This window comes from Mixophyes fleayi, chromosome 11 (genome assembly GCF_038048845.1).
Source record: "Mixophyes fleayi isolate aMixFle1 chromosome 11, aMixFle1.hap1, whole genome shotgun sequence".
NCBI classification, from domain to species: Eukaryota; Metazoa; Chordata; class Amphibia; order Anura; family Limnodynastidae; genus Mixophyes; species Mixophyes fleayi.
The window spans coordinates 60604527-60626082 of record NC_134412.1 but is presented as its reverse complement, the minus strand read 5'-3'; positions in this window follow the sequence as shown (position 1 = coordinate 60626082).

Sequence of the window (21556 nt, the reverse complement as noted above, 5' to 3'; positions counted from 1 at the left end):
CAGGTTAATATGGTTTTGACGGTGGAACTCAAAATACATATGAGCACTAAGCACAACATGTTATCGCATTTTGCCATTTTCCATCATTTTTTAACACTTTTATGTTTTTCCCCAAATATTCTGCTTGTGTGAACCTCATTGAAGTGTTCCTGAAAGTTAAGTAACATTGTAAATACCTATACTTTGAATTAAAAATATAGTATTTTCATTTTTAAAAAGATTGTGCATTGTTCCTTATTTGCAGTTTATTTGCAACTATATGGAGCAAATAATTTAATTAAAATGATTTCCGTCACCTCCAAAGTGATAAGGTACATTTGATGTACATTTGAATGGATAAAAATCATGTTCAGCCTTGTACAATAATGAACACTTTCAGATATGCACAATTTCCATCTTTGCTGGAGCATTTGAATTTTGCATGCATTAAAATAAAACTTGTTTTTACAGATTAGGTGACTAGAACAAATTAATGCTGCACCAATCCTTCAGCGATTAATCCCTTCTCTCTTACTTCCAAGGGGCAGATTCAGGGCGAGGTGCTTCTGAACATTGCCTCGATGTTCAGATGCACCTATTGCCTATTCTCCACTCATTTTTCTGTGCACCTTATGGGGTGCAAGAAAAAATGAGCAGAGATTCCTGCTATAACATCGGTGTGATGTGTCTCCGTGAACGATCCCGGAGACACCTTGCGCTGAATTGCATCTCCCTTCAAGTCTACCTTCATCCTTTGCAAATTCTACACAATATCATCATCACCATTTATTTATATAGCGCCACTAATAAACAGGGCTGTATAGAGAACTCATTCACATCAGTCCCTGCCCTATTGGGGCATACAGCCTAAATTCCCTAACACATACACAGACACACAGACTAGGGACAATTTGATAGCAGCCAATTAACCTACCAGTATGTTTTTGGAGTGTGGGAGGAAACCGGAGCACCCGGAGGAAACCCACGCAAACACGGGGAGAACATACAAACTCCACACAGATAAGACCATGGTCGGGAATTGAACTTATGACCCCAGTGCTGTAAGGCAGAAGTGCTAACCACTACGTCACCATGCCATTTTGCCACACAAATCGACACATGGTTCTGTAATATATGCAATTGATGTGCAAATATACTTTCATGAAGTCACAATATCTGTGATTATTCAGAGAAATATTTTACCTGATCATTTACCATATTGAATTGTAGACATATGCTCATTGCAATAAGTGGTGTATACAAACAATTGTATTACTTGTGTAGACAATGTGTGGGGACTAATGTTACACAACCATCGGTAGCATGAGTAATACCAATATATTACAAAACAAAATAAAATCATCTTTCAGACTTCCAGTATGTGAATATGCTGCATTTTATTTTCTATAAAACAAAAGAACTTGGCTCCCCACTAGGTCTAGAGCCAGTCATACTGGTCACATTATAGTTTATTGTGTCCAGTTCTGAGGGGGTGCTTCTTTCAACAAATATAGAATCATTAAATAGGAAAGACAAAGGATGAACAATGAAGCACTCCGGTCCCTTGTGCAAAAGTTGTGAATTAAAATCAATCTTTATTGTTAATCTTTAAAAAGGCACTCATTCATATATTAATAGTAGGCAAATTATCTAACAAATAATAGAAGTGAAAAAATAAGAAAATAAGTGTTCAAAATGTAGACCCTGTAGAGGGACTGATTTTAATATAGCTGAAAATTAGTGTAGTGTGAAGTAGCAGTCTTGTATCAAATATCAAGAAATGAATGTGAAAGTACAGAAAGATATCGTAATCCCTATTATTATGGTAATAAAATCATCTTTACACATAGAACTTTTCTGTAATTGCGGGCTTCTTATATTAGTAGAAGCTATTATTCTGCCCAATATCACTTGTCTGTAAGGATATATTGTGTGTGTGTGTGTGGGAGGAAAAGCGCTATATATACAGAACTGTCTCATATATAGGACAATATAATTTATAAATATCTCTATGTCTATTTATTTGCTATTATTGCTTTTCTTGTCCATATATTATAGAATATGTTGTAAAACTTTTCATTGTTACATTTATTAGTTGGTAATTCACATATATATGCGTGCTGGCTGGATACTTGAATCACCCACTATCAGTATGATTCTAACAGGGATATGGTATACAAGTTAACCCGTGCATGATACTCATGCATTCTAGTCAAATCAAGCTACTTGAGGTCTTAAAAAGGTTCTTGTCATGCATTTGGGCCTAGCCCAGGCCTCCTCAGGGGAAGAGCGTTACTTCCCGACGCAAGCGCCCTTTTTTAATGTGTGTTCATGAGGTAAAATTACCTCACGAAAATGAGTTTGACCCCTCAACTCGTAAATTTAGCCTTTACTCTCCCTCCCACGGGGGGAAGGGGGGATGATGGAAGTTAACTGACTTCACTATTCTAATTTTTTTGTCAAATAATGTCAGTATACCAAATTTCAGGTCAATTGGATAAGCCCTTTCTGAGAAAATAGTTTTTTCCACACACACACACTAACACACGCCGCTACACATGTGTGTTCATGAGGTAAAATTACCTCACGAAAATGTGTTTGAGCCCTCAACTTGTAAATTTAGTCTTTACTACCCCTCCCATGGGGGGAAAGGGGGATGATGGAAGTTAACTGACTTCACTCTTCTATTTTTTTTGTCAAATAATGTCAGTATACCAAATTTCAGGTCAATTGGATGAGCCCTTTCTGAGAAAATAGTTTTTTCCACACACACACACTAACACACGCCGCTAGGCTTTTACTTTTATACAAGTTAACCCATGCATGATACTCATGCATTCTAGTCAAATCAAGCTACTTAAGGTCTTAAAAAGGTTCTTGTCATGCATTTGGACCTAGCCCAGGCCTCCTCAGGGGAAGAGCGTTCGTTCCCGACGCAAGCGGCCTTTTTAATGTGTGTTCATGAGGTAAAATTACCTCACGAAAATGAGTTTGACCCCTCAAATCGTAAATTTAGCTTTTACTACCCCTCCCACGGGGGGAGGGGGGATGATGGAAGTTAACTGACTTGACTATTCGAATTTTTTTGTCAAATAATGTCAGTATACCAAATTTCAGGTCAATTGGATGAGCCCTTTCTGAGAAAATAGTTTTTTCCACACACACACACACACACACACACACACACACACACAAACACACTAACGCACGCCTCTACACATGTGTGTTCATGAGGTAAAATTACCTCACGAAAATGAGTTTGAGCCCTACCAAATTTCAGCCCTTTTTGAATTTTTTTTCCCACACACACTAAGAATTTAGTAGGTCAGTGTATAACTCTGCCCAGCAGGTGGCGCTGCAACTTGGTTTTTTTTTCCACACACACACAGACAGACAGATGCCACTAAGCATTTATATATTAGATATTAGATAATGCTAAGAATTTAGTAGGTCAGTGTATAACTCCGCCCAGCAGGTGGCGCTGCAGCTTTTTTTTTTTTTTTTCACACACAGACTAACACACGCCGCTACGCTTATATATATTAGATAGTCCTCCCTCCCTAATGATATCAGGCTAGATAACATAAGTCACTTATCCTGTTGTCTCAAGTTAAATACTGATGACTTTTTAAGAGATTAGCATACAAGGATAATCTCAAATTAGTACTTGTTGCTTCTGAATTAATATTTTAAAAACGCTAGCTCTGATATCTCAAATTTCTTTATAATAAGACTGATAACACGGTCTAGGCGTCAGTCTAGCAGTGGAAGCACGCATACTTCCTAACACACACATACACTATCCTAAAATTAATTCTCTTGGTGTCTATCAAAATGAGATCTGCTACATACTCCTTCTCGATAGCGGCAGTTCACCGCAAACAGTCCCCCTCACTTCTGGGTCTGACATCACCTAGCGTGACGTACAGCCCGATGTACGTTTCACCTATGCGGCTTAATCATGGGAATTACCCATCTGCAGCTTGAATGTTTGTTTTATATTTCAAACGGCCAATCTGATTATTGTATTATGATTGACATATATCTTATCCAATCACTGGTCTCCTATATTGTTTATTGCAGAGACAATTTCCTTAGTTATTCTTTAGTGGCATATAGTGTAAAATTAAGTTATAATCGTTACTGAGCCACTGGAATACTTCCATTATGAAGAAATAATTAGATATTAGAGATCTTTATTGCAGCTCAATTTTAACAAATATACATGGTTTGTTTTTAGATATACATGATATTACCTTCCACTATTTATACATATATTATTTAGATCATATTAAACAAATCTTCATATTGTTCATTATTTTCCTCATCATGTTTGTTATACATGGTCATAATATAAGATGTTATCTCTCCTATTGTGTTTATTATATTCCTAAAGCATCTTTGCAATATTTATTGGTGTTTCTACGTATATTAATACTGTCCCATATAAATATTTTAGTTGTCTATTATATTATAAGTCTTCTTAAATATATATTAACCAATAACAGTTGGATCATCATGTGACAGTGCTGGTGAAACCAGGGATAGGTATATACTTACTTATTTGTTGATAGTGAAATAATTGAAAAATGAGAAAATTAAAGTGCTATAGTGTGATGAAACTAACATGGCCTACATATATGGTAACATAAATATTTAGTACCAACAGGATAATTTATGTACTAAAGTGAAAAGTGAAACCGACTGCGTGAAAATACCTGAGTGAAATAAATATTATATAGAAAAAATGAAGATGTGATGTGGGATTCATCATCATCATCATCATCATTCATCATTTATTTATATAGCGCCACTAATTCCGCAGCGCTGTACAGAGAACTCATTCAAATCAGTCCCTGCCCCATTGGAGCTTACAGTCTAAATTCCCTACTATATACACACACTCACACATAGACAGACAGAGAGGGAGAGACTAGGGTCAATTTTTGATTGCAGCCTACTAGTATGTTTTTGGAGTGTGGGAGGAAACCGGAGCACCCGGAGGAAACCCACGCAAACACAGGGAGAACATACAAACTCCACACAGATAAGGCCATGGTCGGGAATCGAACTCATGACCCCAGTGCTGTGAGGCAGACGTGCTAACCACTAGGCCACTGTGCTGCCCATAAAGAATATTATGAGATAAATTAAATATAAACGTGTTCTACTCAGATGTGCATATTGACTAATAAATAATATTAGAAGCTATGAAAAATCCATTAATAACATGCATAAAATAAAAAAGAGGACAATAAGTGTCATAATTCAAATTTATTATCAAATTATTTGACTAAGGAAATTTAACAAATGCAATATATTCATTATAAAAATATATATTGCATCAAATACTAAATGGACCATGTCCAACAAACAAATTTATTATTCACAAGTTAACCCGTGCATGATACTCATGCATTCTAGTCAAATCAAGCTACTTAAGGTGTTTAAAAGGTTCTTGTCATGCATTTGGGCCTAGCCCAGGCCTCCTCAGGGGAAGAGCGTTACTTCCCGACGCAACCGCCCTTTTTTAACGTGGTTTTGTCCACATGTCATCACCTCATCCTTTTTCTCCATCACCTCATCATTTTTCTCCATCACCTCATCCTTCATCTTCATCGCCACATCCTTCATCAAGCTACTTAAGGTGTTAAAAACTCCCCACTGTCACCCCCGGCAACCACCAACCACTCCCAACTGTCACTTCTCCTTCAAGAAATATATAGGTCAGTGTATAACTCTGCCCAGCAGGTGGAGCTGCAGCTTGGTTTTTTTTTTCACACACGCCACTAGGCATTTATATAGTAGATATTATTCATACTTCTCCTTAATTGGGGAGATAATGTTCCACATCATGCTTCTCAAATATGTGAATCACTGCTGCTTTGGAATCTCCTGTCTAATTAAAATAACAAACCAGTAACTTCACAGGAAACTGAAATAGCTTGTATTCTCGTTTAGACCAGTAGGTATCAGTGAATTGAATAGGAAAATCTAATTACTCTCTCTTTGTAAGAGTTCTTTAATAATGTCACCCCCTCTTATATGAGTCTTCACTTTCTCTACACAATATGCCTTCGAATCTCGGGAATTACCCCCATAATTTTGCAGGAAGTGGAGTGCCACAGAGGTAAGTTGTTTAAATCTGCTCTTATCTATTTCAGAATTCCTTATTGTGCTGACATGTTCTAATACTCTCTGTTTTAGCATTCTGTTAGTCATGCCCACATATACTTTTTTGCATGGGCACATAAGGACAAAACATTAAGTATTACAATTGATAAAGTGTTCATGTGTATGTTTTTGGCCATATCTATCAATGACATCTACGGTTTTAATCATGTATGAGCATGCCTTGCAATGTTCACATTTAAAGGATCCTTTTGTTAACTCAGCCTTTCTGTGTGAAGAAAAATAACTTGTTACAAATTTGTCACCTAAATTAGTTGTTCTTCTCCAGCTAAATGAGACTTTGGGATCCAAAATATTTGCAGATACCGTATCTGACCTTAAAATTGACCAATGACGTTGTATCACAATTTTAATGTCCCTCCACTTTTGACAGAAGTCACCGACAAATCTAATTTTGTTGTCATTAATTGTCTCTTTCCTGCCGTAGATTAAGTAATTCCTATTTCTCACATGGGCTTGAATATAAGATTTTTCAATCAACCTTTTGCTATAACCATGTTGTAGAAGTCTAGACTTCAATTCTTCAGCTCTCTTATCATAATTCGAAGGATCTGAGCAATTCCGCTTCAATCTTAGGAATTCACCTTTTGGAATGTTTCTGATTGCAGGTGGGAAATGGGAACTTTCGTAGTGAAGTATACTGTTTGTTGCTGTTTTCTTCCAAAATAAATCTGTTATCAATCTACCATCACTTCTCTTCTTGATGGTCAAATGTAGAAAGTTAATACTTTTTTTATCAACTTCGTATGTTATTAAATTATTGGTTGTCATTTAGAATGTTGAAAAATTCTTCAAATGATTTCCAGATGATCAGGATATCATCTATGTAGCGCATCCAGATGACAATATCATCAGTTTATTTCTTCAATCATCTCCGAATACAGTTTCCCTCTCCCACCTACCCAAGCATAGGTTGCTAAAAGTGGAGGCACAAGACGCCCCCATCACCGTGCCACATACTTGCAGGTAAAATTTATTTTCAAAAACAAAGAAATTCTTTTTTAGACTGAATTCTAACAGATCTATCAGAAATGAATTAAATATTATGTTGCCATTTGCTTGTAGGAAGAATTTTACTGCTTCTATTCCTACTTGTGTTGGATGCTGGTATAGAGTGACTCAACGCCACTTGTTATTAGCCAGAAGTAGCAATAAAGTAGTCAGGGCCTGATCAACCAATATGCTGACCAGGCTGCAGTCTGGGGTGCTGGGACCTGGGGGTGGGTGCAGTGTCAGCACACTCTAACCATTTTTAATTTATATATATTAATATATATATATATATATATATATATATATACATACATATGTGTATATGTATGTACATTTCTTCCCAAAATGACGATGATCGGCTTCCTTAGCTATCGGGCCAGCCCTGGTCTCAAGGTGACGGCCCGACTGTCACTGCATCCATTCAGGCAGTTAACAGCAAATCCTATGCTGTCAGCTGCCCTGCCAGTGCGTGCATAGTACGCTGCTTAGTGTGGTTTAGTGAGAACACATCTGACATGACCCCACTAAGCACACAGACCACACCTGCACTAACAGGGCAAGAAGGAATAAGTACTGGAGGCAGGAGGAAAGAGGAGCAGAAGACAGCCATTTAAGTGTTTTTTTAAAAAATATCGGAGTAATAGGTGGAGGTGATAAATCGGTGCTGTGGAGGAGGGGGCGGGATCATGACTTGGGGGGAATGGCTGCAGGGGAGAGATTAATTTGCCTGGGGGTGTAATAAATTGGCTGGAGGTGATGAATTGGCAAGGGAGGGTTAATCAATTGACAAAGAGGGTGATTAATTGGCTGGGGGGATGGGTGAGCAAATGAGTGGTTGGGTGAGTGGTGAAATAGATGGGGGGTGATAAACTGTCTGGTGAGGGCTGATAAAATTGGCTGGGGAGATGAATTGATGAACTTAGTGGTACTTTATTAGGTACACATTTCTACCACTGTGTGTAACACCCCTTTGCTGCATTCTTCTTGGCATGGATTCAACAACGTGCTGGAAACATTCCTCATATCCATGTTGACACGATAGCCTCAGGCAGTTGCTAAAGATTTGTTAGGTGTTCTATTAGATTGAGATCTGGTGACTGTGAAGTACACTGCAGTTTGTGGAATAAGCTTGATATTACGTGTAATTTGTGACATGGCGCATTATCCTGCTTTAAGTAGCCATATCTATTCTAGGGACCTAATCTATGAAAGATAATATTCCCTACACCATAACACCCCAACCACCAGCCTAACATCTCCATTTCACAGCAGAAATCGAGATTTGACAGGTCAAGCAACATTTTTCCAATTTTCAATTGTTCAATTCTGTTGAGCCTATGCCAGCTCTAGCCACAGTCCCGAGCTGACAGCAGTGGAACCTGGTGTGGCCTTCTGCTGCTGTAACCTTTCTACTTCCAGGTTTGTCATGCTGTGGTTTAAGAGGTGCTCTGCTGCATACCCCTATTGAGGCACATGGTTATTTTGGGTTACTGTCACCTTCCAGTCAGCTTGAACTCGTACGACCATTCTACTCTGAGCAATATTTGCAAGAATGTGTAGACCCACTAACAGAGATAGTAAATGTAATATCATTTCATGGTCATCCTCCATGTGGCAGACATAGGTTCAGAATATATGCACATGCTTTGCCATCACACCTAACGTCCATATTTCTGTCTCACACAAAGAAATTCGGAAATAGACACTTGTGGCAGATAAGTGCATAATTTTAACATTGTCAGTCTATGGCCTAGAGAGCCATCTATTCCAATTTACAGGGGCATTACTTGGTTTATAAGGAACTATGAGGGAACCAAACACAAAGACTAATGCAGGCATAATTGACTTGGGTAATGCAGTGTTAGCCTACCTATCATTTGTGTCTTATATAACTGCCACAAGTACTACTAGCACACCATCAACATTAACAGCAGGCACAAAAATTCCCCCAACATGTGGTGTCCAGAAGGCACAGAGGTAGAGGCCAAATAATAGTCAAACATGGTGATGCATCCTCTAAGAGAGTACGTAAAAGTTGAATATGATTTTTGTTTGACTTCTCTCTCCCCTGTGTATAATCATCCTCTCCTACTTAATAAAGCACCTCTGATTCCAAGCTGTCTACTGCTACAATAGTGTCTACAATGCAATCATGTATGGTTGGCCTATTTATCAATGTATTTAAAGCTTTAACTCTGGCAAAAATGGCTGTTTTATTATATCGTTTTATTGAAATTATCAGATGCTTAACACAGATTTATCTGGAATTAACACAATTATCAACAATTACCCCGATTCCTATATGGAGATGGTGATGGAAGTCAATTTATTAACAGAAGGGAAAGGCATAAATTTTCACTGTTAGTAGTGAAATGTTAGCAACATCCCTGTATGGCATTACTCACATTTATTGTTACAGTTCATGCCTACTGGGGAGGGGAATCAGTTTAAAGCAATCTCTTCCTGATCTCTGAACAACATCTGCATGTTCCTCTGTTTCTGTCTTTATACCAGCAAATCATTGCACTTTTACTAGTGGATACTCGAGAAGGGACTAGTTTGTAGTTTAGTGTAGTAGTGTGCTTAGTGTGGGCTAGGGTGTTAACAGCACTGTTCACCTTGCAGTTGTTTCTAAAGGGTGTGAAGAGCCCCACACCTGTTCAACTAATACGATTTTGGTATGAATAAAGTGGGTGATGGGGCATTAACACAGTGAAGAAACAAAAGAGCCGATACTGTGCAATGTAGAAAACAAGATTATTGATACTACCCAATTCATACAACAAATTGCATAACAACAAATATTTAAAATGATGGGAAACCATGACGTTTCCAGTGTTAAAAGTCATGGACTTCTTAGGTATGTATGCATTTTAAATAAGGTAATAGCTAAGTAATGAACAAAACATAAAATAAATATTTTAAAATGAAAACACTCAAAGAAAAAATAAAAATAATATATATATATATATTTAAAAAACTAAAGAATTTTCTTTGTGTATAGACCCTGCTTTTGCTATCTTTAGATTGCTATAGCGATAAGAGGACTACAGAAATGCTGTCCATAGTAAACATGCTTCTCTATGCTTTGCATGGGGAGGATTTCGCCAGGAAATACCACTTGATGTATTGGAAGAAGCCCTAACTCTTACAAAAACACCCAATAACAAATAGCCCCCTTAACATGTACTTGAATTACATGCTTGGATTGTTTTATTTATAAAAACCTCTCTCTTAATAACCAGTGTCGGATCCAAAGTAGGCTACCAATTGACCGATGCTTGATCCATACACAAACAGAGAGGATGATATCCTTTTTACGGACGGAGAACTAGAATTACACAACGCAGTCAGTGGTTGAATATTCCATTCTTTTTTAATGAATATCAGGTTATACATTTATAGTACTTTTGAGGAACTTGTTGATGTGCAAAAACAGTTGAAGACTCACAAGATCAGTTTCCTGACAAGCCTGCGGTTGTACTTGTTCTAGCGTTATGGTGCAATTTTCCAAGAAGCCTAAGGTAGTACGTTATTTGTAATCAGCTACTTCCGCAGATGCCATTTTTACTTCTGCTTCTAACATTTTCTGCAAAACTTCTTACAAATTCTAGAACATATCCCTGAGCATATTAAAATGTGAAGTATTCTTAAAGGTACACTACATTTCGTATAAAATACATTATCACCAGCACGACATTTTTTGCACAAGACAATCATCTCTCACCTTTTCCAATTTATTATCCAGTTTAATTAACCTGGACTGCATTAAATAACTGAGGTTAAGGGTGTTGTTTTAACATCAATTACTTTATTCAGACAATGTTACTGTAATTAGAAAATAAAAGGTGAAAATCTGAAATATGTTATGCTGGAAGGTATGTTAAACAATGACAGCTTGAAGATGAATTGTAATTCTCTACTATTGCCATAATCCTACAGTGCAGGTAAATTTCTATATTCAATCATGGCCCTTATGATAACTTATAGAGGGGATGTCTGGTTTCAGAGATTTATCCAACCTAAGTGATAATCACTCCATATAGTACTAAGATGGGGGTCTGATTGCTGAATATATCTAATTAAGAGAGGCAGATGTTCTATCACTTCATTTATCAGCTGACACTGGAGATGCAGCCCATTGGACTAGAGCTGTGGCATGGGGAACTGCGACAAAGTAATGGGTCTTGGAGTTATCCCAGTGGAAAGGCTCCTATATTAATGTTATAGATGGGTGGGTGGGCACTGCTTGGGTGAGTAAATACACAAAACAAGTTGGATGTACCAACTTTTCATTTTGATACACATTTGACACCACAATCTTCCTGTACCAGTTTTCACAGGGCCTTGCATCATATCACTATTGCCTCTTTGCTTACATATAAACACATAGAAGGTGGCTGAGCATCGATGTTCTGGGGGTCTATGGTGTGTGGGCTGTGGTACTCGTTGGGTTAATGCCTTAATGGTGACAATTGCAGGCCTGACACATTCTTTCTGACCAGTTATTTGCACTGGATTGTAGAGAATGAAGCTTCTAGCTATAGCTCTTCTGTCGCATTAAACTTTGTCCACTGTAGTCCAATGTTTTTTTTATATATTTTTAGCTTGCTATCATGCCCATTTTTATTTTATTATTGTGTATGTTACCAATTATAAAGTGCTGTGGAATACTCTGGTAAAATATAATAAGTAATAATAATGATAATAATAATAACAGTAATAATATTTACTTCAAAGTCCCCTGGCAGTGGAAATCTCCACTATGCATTGTGCATGTTAATAGTATATTTATGGTAGAGGCTGATAGACCATACTTGCCAACCTTTTCAAGTTGGCCTCCAGGAGCTCAGAAGAAGAGGTGGGCATGTGGGGACGGGGCTCGACAAATTCCATCATTTTGGTCCCGCCCCCTGCTATGAAATGCTGACATTCATGGCATTACATAGAGGGGTTGGGGCTTAATGGCACAATCGCGTCATTAAGCTTCCCCTATAACGATCTGGGATTATGCCTACTCTTCCTGGAGTCTGGGAGGACTCCCCGGTGTTCGAGATTCTCCTGGAAATTTCGGGAGAGTAAGCAAGTATGAGATAGACACACAGAAATATGATATACCACACTGTTTTTACCATATCTGTGCCAGAGATATGTGAATTTTTTAAACTATTCTGTAAGATATTTGCCTTGTTATGCATTTGACAACAAAATTGCCCAGACTTCTCCTTATTATACCCCAACTACAACAGAGCAAAATGAATTGACGCCATCCTCTTCCATCAGCTCTAACTGTAGATGATGAATATTGTGGGATGCAGATTTACAAATACAGTGCAAATTACCATTCCACTGTGACAATGAAGGACTGTATCGCCAGATCTTTACACAGCTGCAAAATGGCCTGCATGCAATAACTTCCTTTATTTCTAAGAATATGTGTAACCCCACTGCATATTAACAATACTCACATTATAACATTTAAAATGAACAATGTTTTCTACAGTGATAGAAATCAAGTGATATATTCTGATTTATACAATGCTAGCTGCACTACAGCCCACACATTGCATCATTTTGTAGTCAGTCAAACTATTGTACATGAATAAACACATTCTCTATGAAAAAGGCAAAGTGGATACAGCATAATTCATTAAAAAAGTGCTTTTACAGACCATTTGTTGAATCGCAGGAGTGAATAGCTGTTCGTGTTCCCTGTATGAAGATCATGGAAACAACAATCATTTAATTCACAGAAAAAAGGTCAGCAGAATGCAATAACCATAGAATAACAAACTGCATTGCTTTCTTAGATATCTGTTACCTTTGTTGCTTAGAAACACCCCGCCCTCTAACAAGCATGCATGCATAGGCATTCTTTGTAAGTAATAGGTCACGTGAGCTTAAAAAGAAGAAATCACACACGCTGTCCCTTTCTTTCTCTTCCTCACTCTCCATGTTTACATATTATAGAACAACTGAATTGCAACTGAGACAGACTATAAAAATGCATTTTATGTACAGTACACTTTGAAAGCATCTTTATGTATTTAATGTAAAAGCAAATTAGAAATAAAAATGAAGAAAAAAATCATATCTGAAAATACTTATATAAATGATTATACTGTCAAGAGTTATTTTATTTTATGATTACATGTTTTTATGAGGACTGTTGTGTGAATGTAGTGTTCTGAGTGTTTAGATACTGCAAGTACTGTTTAGGCCATACTTGCCTACTTTTTTGTTTTGGGTTCTGGGAGATCCACTGACAGGTGGGTGTGTGGGCCCCGCCCCCTCCATGTAATTTACCAATCTGACTGGGATCCGGGAGGTTGCTCTGCTCTCCCGGGAGTCAGGGAAGATTCCCAGAAATTTGGGAATCTCCCGGACATTCCGGGAGAGTAGACAACTATGGTTTAGGCAGAGCGTGCCTCCATCCTGGTTCAAACTGAAACATATCTTGAGATATCTTGGATTTGAATACAACTAGACCTACGCTCAAGCTGCATGCTTTTTTTTTTAAATACTGCTTACGTGCAAGTTGCATTCAGATATGAATCTGGCCTATGAAGTTAAAACACCACTTTTAAACTGGGTATATTATCCCTTTAATTGGCCTTACACAGTGAAAGTGTGGTGTGCATAATCAAACTGCATTATCTAGAAAAATGTTTTCACTCACATATATTCAGTTCAGACATTTTCCTGAAAACATTTACATCATACTTTAAAACTTCTTATAGTGTCAGTCCGGCAGGTCCTGGAGAGGGTACGGGTGGAGGGGGCGAGACATAGAAAAAGCGTGTCATTTTTAGCCCTGCCCTGTGACATAATGCCGCAACGGCTTAATTTGACACTGGGGGCGGGGCCAAAATGATGCGACTCCCTAAGAATCACGTCATTGCAGCACTAATTCTTGCCCACTTCCCTAGGAAGTGGGCAGATGCCGCAGGTTGCCCTACTCTCCCAGTAGTCTAGGAGACCTACCTGGAATTCAGGATTTTCCGGACATTCCGGAAGAGTTGGCAAATATGATTTACATTTGTTTGACTCTTTGCACCAAAAAATACAATGGTATTGGAGTTTATTATTGAGCAAGGTTAATAAATTAAATAATATGCAAATGTCATATTCCCATAGCCTTGGATGCTGTCCGGATAATAAAAAGTATTATATATTCAACAGAAGAAAATCAGCAGACTGAATTTATAAGGTGCTATTTTACATGATAAATTCAATCTACCACTAGCAAAAAGGGGAAAGAGAAAGGTATATACAACAGATAGAGAGACAGAAATGAAAGGGACATGGAAAGTCACAAAGGGGGGAGAAAGAAAAACAAATGGTAGATAGGGTGAAGTACTATAGCTAGTGACATGGATGTTAAATTCAAAGACTATCATCATCATCATCATCATTTATTTATTTATATAACACCAGTAATTCCACAGCGCTGTATAGAGAACTCACTCACATCAATCCCTGCCCCATTGGGTCTCACAGTCTAAATTCCCTAACATACACACACAGACAGACAGACTAGGGTCAATTTTCTTAGCAGCCAGTATGTTTTTGGAGTGTGGGAGGAAACCGGAGCACCCGGAGGAAACCCACGCAAACACGGGGAGAACATGCAAACTCCTCACAGATAAGGCCATGGTCAGGAATTGAACTCATGACCCCAGTGCTGTAAGGCAGAAGTGCTAACCACTTAGCCACCATGCTGCCCATTGTGTCAGTCCTCATTATCAGTTGGCATTTACACCCACCTGCCTGTAGTGTGTGAAAACAAGCGTACTTTCAACAAACACAGGACTTGAATCGTCCGTTGGAATGCCCTTACTGTACATGGTCCCATCCTACCCCCTAGTGCGTGTAATTACCGTTATTACGGTACCTTCAACGCCGGTTTTCAGCTTGCAGCTCAGGGAGCTGTGAGCTGAAATTCGGCTTAGAATTACTGTAATAACGGTAGTACTTTCAACGCCGCATTACTTTAGAGAGTAACCCAGACAATTGAATATGTCCCATAAAGTTTTAATGGAGCATACCCCAAACATGGGAGAATATTTGTTTAAGCAAGAAAAATAATAATAATACATAGTTTAAATCAGGCCTGTCCAATCTGAGGCCCTCAAGGTGTTGTGAAACTACAAGTCCCAGCATGCCTTTCCAGCTATCAACTGGTTGTCTACTGACAAAGCATGCTGGGGCTTGTAGTTTCCCAACACCTGGAGGGCCGCAGGTTGGACAGGCCTGATTTAATTGATGTATCTAGTATACTGCAAGGCAATACCCAAAACGTCTTTTAGGTTATTAATTTAGACATTGATTTGCACTTAGATGGGTTATGATATTACATGCAATATCTAACATTCTATAAGATGAAATGTCATTTATATGTAGGGTGCTGTTTCTCTTTATATTTTTGTTCATGTTCATTAAATTCTGCATGGACAACCTTATTTCCCAAAAATAATCGGGAGCTTCTGTATAGAGTCTGTTGAAATGCTCCAGAATAAAATATTTAGAAAATGCACTTCCTACTGTAAGTTACAGAGGTATTAGAAACCACTGGGGAGTTCCGTGACCATATGAAGTTTTATACAGGTTCCAGAAATTCAATGTGACTTTTAATATTCATAATAATTTACAGTAGGTTGAAAAAAACAACATAAAAACTACGGGATTTATTTTTTATAGAATGAAAAACCCTACCTCTAGTGAATATGGATTTTTCACCCTATACATACGGTTGTAAGATTCACCTGGTCTTATTGGCGAAAGCATCATTCAACAAGGATTGCGGTGGTAAAAGTACCTCTACAATCCTTCTGCTGGATGGTGATAACAGCTAATATGAACGTTGTATCGTATGAAGTAAGAGATTTCCAAAGCCATTGCTATAGTTCCAAAGCACAAGAGTTTTATTTGCAAAATAGTTGTAATGTTCGTTTTGTTGCTACCAATAACAAATAAACATTGTCCAATGCGATAATTGTGGTTCAAACGCACAAAGAGATTTAATATCAAAAGATAGCAGGATTTACAGTCAACCATGATGATGCATAAAAGGTATAACATAATACAGGAAAGTATAAACCGAATACATTACATTAAGCAAGCGCGTCCTGGGCCCAGGTCCATAATCAGTCTTGTAGTCTGCAGTCAGGAAGAGAGAGCTTTAACACTGGCCCAGGGCTTGCTTATATGCAGATTGAATTAACATAAACAGTGATAATGTCACAAATATATACAGATATCATTAAGAGAGGTCTTTATTGGTCCAGGGTTAATGATGTTCCAGTAGACTGCTGGTCTTAAGTCAGTTCATTTGATTTCTTCTCCAAAGGTGGGGCAACTTACTCCAACTGTTGCCTATGTGTCTTCCCATGGATAAACCAGTTTAAACTGACCCATAAACAAAGTACTTTTGAGTATTAATCTCATAACATTCATACCTTGCGATAACTTCCCTATTGACAATGGATCTCAGCTAGTAAATTATAGAATAATATGAGACAGAACTCCACACATTTCTGTGGACCTGCTTCTATGAGAACGCCAGAGATGAATAATTTATACACTGTACAGTAATAAAAAGCAGTGACATGACAGAGATGCACAGATACAGTATTAAGGTCCATATCATAGGTCAATGGGTCATGACCTCCTTAGAACTCGACGTTCATTGGCTGATTCCTCTGGCCATTGTTCTTTGAGGTGGGTGGTCATCTTTCCATGTGTGGCCAGGTGTCCATCCTCAGGCTTCCACCAGTGGACTTCTGTAAACTGGTTCTTTTATGGCATATATGGAGTTGCTGTTTGCTCTATGAAGCCTAATATTAGTTATGCCTGGAGTTTGCAATGTCCGAACACTTCATAAATAATACCGGAAAAGTTTTTATGTAATTGTGAACAGAGTGAGACCAAACTTGATGTGATTAATATGTTGGAAACATTAATTATTTTCTTTACCACATTGTATTATATGTAACTATACCTATAAGAAAACTACAGCTATTTAAATATATAACTATAGAAAACTATAACTGTAAGAAATAGATCAATCTTATATTTACATTGTTAATTGCTAAGATAACTGTTCAATCGCAACAATATTAGCATACAGAAATTGCTGATTGCCACTTTTACCCTGTAACTAGCTGGACAAAACGATTAATTCATAGTACTCATCTGTATCGCTCACCTGCCTTGGTGAGATTTTATTAATTAATTATGGTGATGGGTGATTTTCTATTTCCGCCATAAGTGGAGAAAGGAATTCAGTCCTATCACCATACAGTATATTAGTAAATAGACCCATATATGATAAATGATTGCACTCTGTTTTCTTTGCCTCTCCAGTGTTTCCTGTATAAACAAATACTGTTTTGCATGTTGTTTGGAGATTTAGATTGTAAAATAGCAGTTTCTTGGGTTACTTTTTGTACAGCTGAAATGAAACTGTCAATGTAACGAATATTGAGTTGAGCTCATTTCTACTCTGTTATGCACACTTGCTTTACCAAGTGAAAAAGCTGTATAAAGGATATATTGTTTTGAAAAGAAGCAATATTTCAGTTTATTTTGTTGTTGTAATTTCTGACAAGTTAAAGGGATATATACAGTATGTCAAAAACAACTTTGTTTTGATTTCTTTCAATGCAACATTTTTGTTAAATCATATTAATCTTCTTGGAAGTATTCTTAAAAAAAAAGTGCTTTTCTGAATAGCTCTTCTATATATATCTTCAGAATCCATAAATTGTTGCTATTCTGTCAAACTCTTCAATTTTCTATTTTCTTCTCCATACCGGACGTATTATTGGTCTTTTCATTTTATAACAATCTCAATTTTGATGCTAACAAATAAATGGGAACAGCACTGATCTAGTGCAGGAAAAACTTGACCCAGACCCAGAGTGCTTTTCAAGGGCACCCAGACAGGTCACATCATCTCGGCTTAGCAAGTAAATAGCTCTGAAGGCACTTCAAAATATTTTATGTGCATAATGGAATAAATGCGGTCCTAGGCTTGTTTTTCTTCTTCACATCAAAGACAACTATTAGATACTTGTAAAATGTTCCCATCTCAATGAACTTATATTGACTGCACAAATGTTTTAATTTTAATTTTTTTCAACTTTCTCTTTCTCTTTCATTTGCTCTGGTAGATAGTCCATTTATATTGCCAGATCCACTCTATGGGCAGAAGAGTGAGGAGAGATTCAGCAGGCATTGTTGTAGTGTGAAAAGAGAGATGACTCATTCCACTGCTAATTTGGACAGTGAATTGAAAATGTAATTATTATTAATATTTTATTATCATTAACCTTTTTTTTATATAGCGCCAACATATTAGCTCATTACAGAAATTTTTTTAATCATTTCAAACTTATCCTTAATCTTGATAAATTAAATACAAAAATTATACAAATAAACTTCAACTTACAAAAAGTATATATACACACAAACATGGTTGTACATACCTACAGGGTTGGTTTTTGGGAACAGTTGCAAGTTACCATGTAATCAGTGTCAGACTGCGTCATAAGGGGCCCAACAGAGAAATGCATTTTTGGGCGCACCACTTAAGGGCCACTAGAGTCAAGGCCAGCCAGTAGAGAGGGCGTGTCAGCCCAAAAAATTTATTTTATTTAATTCTTTTGCTACTTGTTAAGTATACGGATAACACTGTAACTTCTCTGCATTTCATAGCTTTTTCCACTTGAACTGCTTTTTTTCAAACCCCCATCTGCCAGTGTCAAGTCAGTGTATAAGCCATCCTCTTAGGCAGCCAGTGAAAGGTTTGAAAACAGCAGCTCAGGTGTAAGTAGCAGCACAGTGCTTGTGAGCTACAGTGATGTCCGTATAATTAAAAGTTCCAAAATAAAACAATACATTTTATTCAATTAAGCCAGTTAAAAAATTTTTTTTATATAAGTTATATTTTATCTATATTGAAATATTTTCCACTTGAAAGGCTAGTTTTAATTCTAAACAATAAAACAGTAATATATTTAGTATAATAGTAATATATAAAAATACTGTTCATACACTTACCTATAACAAAGTTACTTTTTCTTTCTCTCTCTTCTGTCTTCTCACTTCTGATATCTCCAGTTCAGCTATGAAAGCAGTGCTGGGCCATCAGCCTGTCAGGGAAAAATTGTTGCAGGTGAGGTACAGCAGCAGGGAGGAACAATGTGTTGGTGGAGCCAGGGGCAACATGGGGTGACAGGCAGTGAATAGTGGCAGTTGGTGTGTCGGCAAGCAGGAAGGGGGTGTGTGGCATTTGGGGTGTCCGACAGAATTTGGCAGGAGAGGGGCAGATGGCAGTGAGGAGATGGTTAATGTGGCGATTAATGTGGCAGAGGAGGTGTCTGTAAGTAGGTAGGAGGAGTGTAGTAGATGCGGAGTCTGGCAGCAGGGAGGGGGAGTGTGATAGGTGTGCAGCAGGGATGAGGAGTGTGACAGCTGGGGTGTCTGGCAGCAGGGAGGGGAAGTGTGATTGATTGAGGTATCTGGTAGCAAGGAGTGGGTGAAGTGGCAGAGAAGGTTCCTGGAATCAGGGAGGGGCAAGGGTGTGTGGCAGAGGGGGTTCCTGGAAGCAGGGAGTGGGTCTATTATGTACAGCTTTGCTCACAATATATTTTTGGACTGTGGGAGGAAACCAGAACACCCAGAAGAATTCCACACAAACAGGAAGATCATAAAAACTCCACACAGATTGGGACCTGGTTGGAATCAAACTAATGACCCCAGTGCTATGAGGCAGCAATGGTAACCACTGTGCCACTGTTCACCATTTAGGTATCAGAGATTCCAAAGCTCACCAACAGTCCTCAGCTTTTAGTTATACATGGTAATCATTAATGTGTTGACTTTATGTGTTCATTTTTACATTTAAACTCATCACTTTTGGTTTAGCTCTGGCAAAGAAATATAAATATGTGTCAAAACCTACTCTATTTCGCTAATATAATAGTTTATTAACCCCAAGGGTTCGATTTACTAAACTGCAGGTGTGAAAAAGCGAAGATGTTGCCTATAGCAACCAATCAGATAATTTATTTAGTACATTCTACAAAATGACAGTTAGAATCTGATTGGTTGCATCATCTACACTTTTTCGAACCAGCAGTTTAGTAAATATACCTCCAAGAATTATGCAGCATTTTATCTAACAGAATGTGCATGACCATCTATACAATTGGTGTAGCTCTTACTGAATCACGGTTTATGTCATATCTGCTGTAGATGGACAAAATTTTGTACTAGTATAGTATGAGAAAATGCATGGAATGGAGATCGGTGATACATACAAGAAATGGTATTTTAGACAAATAACAGTACATTATAATAATACTTTTGTGCTACCAAATAGATGTATCATGTAGGATTGATATGATAATAATTATAATAAATAACTTCCACAACCATGTTTTTTATAGTTGCAAGATGTTTTGTAATACTCTCCAGTTTCTTTCTAACAGTATAAGTTATAACATCAGTAAGCCTTGGAATATTTCTGATATTATTGATTCGCTAGAACCAAAAAGTCAACAGTTTGGAGTCAAGTTTTTTTTTTCTCGCTCTATACAATTAATGCTCAAGCCACTGATGGAGGCTTTCTAAATAGTCATTTGACCTCCTCTTGTCACCACTAGGAAGTATGTTATGCTGCTCTTTAACACTTAACCTTAATTTATCCTCTCTCCCCCAGTCACTGTTGATCACTGGCAGTAATGCTGACCTTATTTCAGCACCATGACACACTTGTTTGAGGACAAAGGCCACAATTGGCTGTGCTTTGACGATTCTTTCCCTCTTTCTTGCTGGATACCAAGCTCAGATATTTATTTTATTGGCATTGTTTGCTCTTTATTTGACACCAAAACTAGTCTAGCTAATGAGAGAAATTACTTCTTACATTATTGCTTCAGTCAAAAAGTATGGGATTCACGACTTACTCTTATATAGTCTCCACCATCTCTCTCTCTTATGCTATATCAGCATTAGTTAGACTTTCCTTGCTGCCCACTGAGCAATATATAGCTATGTCTCATCTTTTACTTCACCATCCCTTCTACTTCTTCCAACCAAATCATCCCAGGTGATGCCACTTCCTCCATATCAGATGTGGTATGTGCTGGTAACTGATATGCTGCAGTCTGGTCCTAATACCCACTTTATGGCAGCACTGACCAGCCAACATTACATAATAACTGTTTGCACATAAAAAATATGCAATATCATATAAAAATGTACAGATCGCAATGTGCAACCTTTATCTTTACAATGAGGGCAGTTAAGTTCAACCAAAAAGGGCAACCATCACTGAGAAGAGTCCATGTGCTTCAGCACCCTGCTAAATGCTTGATTAAGGTGA